Below are 3,920 nucleotides of genomic sequence, written 5' to 3'. Positions count from 1 at the left end.
GTGCACCTTGTAAAACCCCAACATAAAAGGCAAGAGCAACACCAACTACTATATACAAGGATGCAGCTATTTTGAAAATTACGCTGTTCTTTAGCAGATACTTAACTGACCTTCAGAGATAAAAATAGAGAGCAATCTTTCTTCCATTCATTTCTCAATATCTATCTGCACACCTCCACGGTGGTGACTAGAGGAGGGGCCTGAGTGAGTGGACACACCCACCCACAGCTGGAGGTTTCTATTGTGCTTGCACACTGACCTGCATAGCAAAGGTTACTGGACAGTTGGCTATAGTTTTATTTTTGTTTTTGTCTCTGCTTTTATGTTGTTTCTGTTTTTGGTTCTCTTGGTCTCACTTTTTTCCTGGGGGTAGGAGATTTGTCTCCCTACATTACTCAAGAAGAGACAGAAATCATGGCCATACAACCAAGCTACAAGTGTACCCCATAATATCCCACCATCTGGACAGGAGCCAATACCAGCTGCTAGGCATTACACGTGAAAAGGGAAGCCTATCTCCAGATCACATCCACCAGGAGATACTCAGTAAGCTTAACAACAAAGCAACATGCATTCATTTAATCATTGAAAACACATCTAACTACATAAAAAGTCCGAGAAAAAACAACAAAAGGTCTCAGCACATGTCCAAAACCAGAAAAGAGTAACTGAGACAAATGAGCTGGAGGCAGACATAGACTTCCCATTAGAAGAAGAGCAGGGTTTGGATCTGCTTGAGAAGGAATTCAGAAGAATGATATGGAAACAAATTCAAAGGCTCCGAAAAGGGGTGGAGAAAAATAAGGAAGAAGTCAGGAAAGTGCTACTAGAGCATCAAACAAGATCGATACAGCATTGGATACAATTCAAAACTTGCAAAAAGAGGACCAGATGATTAATAATAAAATATCAGAAATGGACAATACACTGACAGGGCAAAGGAGTAGAACTGAAGAGATGGAAGCCAGAACCAGTGAACTGGAAGACAAATCTCTCAATACTGCTAAGATAGAAGAACAAGCAGAAAAAAATAGAATAAAATATTGCTTGTTACAGAGTCAAGAAATGACAATGAGTATATTTTTTTTCTCCTGCAACAATCTTACCTTTTTGGAGTTGATAATTGTCTCATTTTCCCATTATTTTGTTGTTGTTGTTTCCTGGGAATATTTAACTATCTTTCCACATCCTCCAATTGACTTTCTAAAAATGATTTTCAATATAATTTTCCATTTGTTAATTTATCAGTTTCACGTTCTTCTAGATACATCCTTCCAGGAGTAGCTGACCTTCTGGGTTGGTTATTTCTGTGCCTAATGAGGCTTTCTGTTCCCGTAAAGATTACAGCCTCGGAAACCCTGTACAGGGTCGCTATGGGTTAGAATCAACTCGACAGCACTTAACAACAACAACAACGCAGAATAAGTTTTTTGGAACTTCCCTTTTCCATTATGTTAAAGGTTACTTTGGAATCAGTTCCAACTCATGGCAAGTCCATGTGTATAAAAGTAGAACAATGCTCTATAGAGTTTTCAATGGCTGAATTTTTCAGAAGTAGATACCAAGTCTTGCTTACGAGATGCCTCTGGGTGGACTGACACCTCTAAACTTTCAGCCATCAGTCAAGTGTGCTAGCTACTTCTTGTACCACTCAAAGACTCTGCCATCGTCCTAGACAATCCTTTACTTACCTCCTCTATGAAATAAACCAACTTTGAAAACCCATTATTTCTCTACATATTTTTTAATTATTTAAATATAATATTTAATGCTGTCTTGTGATTCTTGAACAATCAAATTCTTCTAAAAGTTTAAATCAATTTTGGGAGCTCATGTCTTGGAGACTATGTGATAGAGACTATCTTTCAAAACTTCTAAGATTGAACCTTAGTGTTCACTGTTGTTAAGTGATATAAAGCTGGTTCCAACTCCTAGCAACTCTGAGGTTTTAAATTTTCACAAAAGTGGAAAGCCTCATCTTTCTCCTAAGCAGTGTTCATTACAACAATATTTATAAAAAGCCAAAAAGTAGAAGCAACCCAAGTGTATATCAACAAATGAAAAGATAAGCAAAATGTGGTATATACACACAATGGGCTATTGCTTGGCCATAGAGATGAAGTTCTGAGATATGCTATGACATTGATGAACCTTGTCAACATTATGCTGCCTAAAGTAAATCAGATACAAAAGGCCAGCTGTTGTATGACCCTACTTATATGGAACATCTAGAATAGTCTAATGAATAGAGCCAAAAAAGTTATTCTTGGTTGCCAAGAACTGTGGAGAGGGAAAAATGGGAAGTTATTTCTTAAGTGGTACTGCTGGGAATGAATAGTGATGGCTGCACAACATTGTGAATGTAATGAAGTTTATCAAACTGCACATTTGAAAAAAACAGTCAAAATGGCACATTTTTGTTTATATATTTCACGACAATTTTTTTTTATATAAAAATGTTGAGGTGTAGAGGGACTAAAGTAGGGGAAAATTAAAATAAAGGCTGTGAACAATACATGAAGAAAGCAGAATTAATCAATTTTCAATTAAAATAAATGTTGTGAGTGTAAGTGAGGAAAGTAAAATTCATCTAAAGTTAAATCAATCTTAAATACTTCTTATTTAACAAGATAAATTCAATTTTTAAAAGAAGTAAATAACAACAACAGGGATTGGGAATGGCCACATCAGAAGCAAAGTTGGGGTCCAAACATGTCTTTTGATGGAGAAAAGGACCCAACCCAGTTAAAAATTGAGCAGGATAAATTTATGTCCCCAAATCCCTCAAATGCTTGTCCACCATCCATTGACATTACCACAAACAACCATTAGCAGGTAAGCTTTTATAAACATGCTAAAAATATATATAATAACTTGCTATTGATTACATTAATAGTTAGTGAGACAGGGCAGATAACTTGATGAGGAAGATGGAAGAACTTTCACCAACAGAGTGATGCAACAGCAGAGAAAAGAGAAGAGGGTTACTGCCGTGTCATACAAGATGGTTCAGAGGAAATCTCTTCCTTATTAAAGGATGAAGAGCAAGTCTTCTTTATCAAAAATGGTGAAGAAAAATAAGTCTCTCAAGATATCAAAGAGGGGAAGAAGAAATACTGATAGCATCTAGGGTACCTATAATCAGAAAGAAAGCTAGAAGAACCTAAACTAAAGTAAAGAATCTAGCCTGAATGTTGACAGTACTGGGGAGGAACACTACTGAAACAACAGCAAGGAACATGTCTGTAGATATCTAAGAGAAGAGTAAGGAAAGAGCTTATAAGAAAACTAAGCCTAAGTTTACGTTTCACACTCTTGACCAGGTCATAAAATATGTATGTGCTTACATTTTCTTGAATAGAAGGAAACTGAAAAACTGGCATGACAGAGGGATCTGATCTCCTCTAATTTTAAGAAGGGGGAGAAAGAATCACCATCAGCATCAGCCTAAAGCTAATTCCTATGAACCCAACCTTTTTACCAATTCTGACACCATCCATCCCTCCCATAGCACTCCCTACTTCTTCCCTACTTCTCTGTGGGGCTCAATAACTCATTGTAATGGCCACACAGAACTCACAGATCATACTCACAGTCAATTAGGGAAGCTTGGTGTTGTTGTTAAGTGCCATTGAGTCGGTTCCACCCATAACAACCCTGTATAAGGTTTCCAAGGAGCAGCTGGTGAGCTTGAACTGCCAACCTTACGGTTCAAACCAACCTTGAAGTCCAGTGCATTAACCACACCAGGACTCCAATTAGAAAGTAACAGGATGCAACTCAGGATCAGAAACAACTCAGGATACAGTTCTTATGTCAGGACAGCCTGTTCTCAGTGCTCCCCAAAGTAAGCTTCTGTAGTGTCCTCTACCCCTCAGGCCCTCTTGGGATACTCTGGCCCTCTATTGGTTCTTTTGGCA

Source organism: Chrysochloris asiatica, unplaced genomic scaffold, assembly GCF_000296735.1.
Source record: "Chrysochloris asiatica unplaced genomic scaffold, ChrAsi1.0 scaffold00042, whole genome shotgun sequence".
In the NCBI taxonomy this organism is placed as follows: domain Eukaryota; kingdom Metazoa; phylum Chordata; class Mammalia; order Afrosoricida; family Chrysochloridae; genus Chrysochloris; species Chrysochloris asiatica.
Note: the sequence above shows the minus strand (reverse complement) of the source record.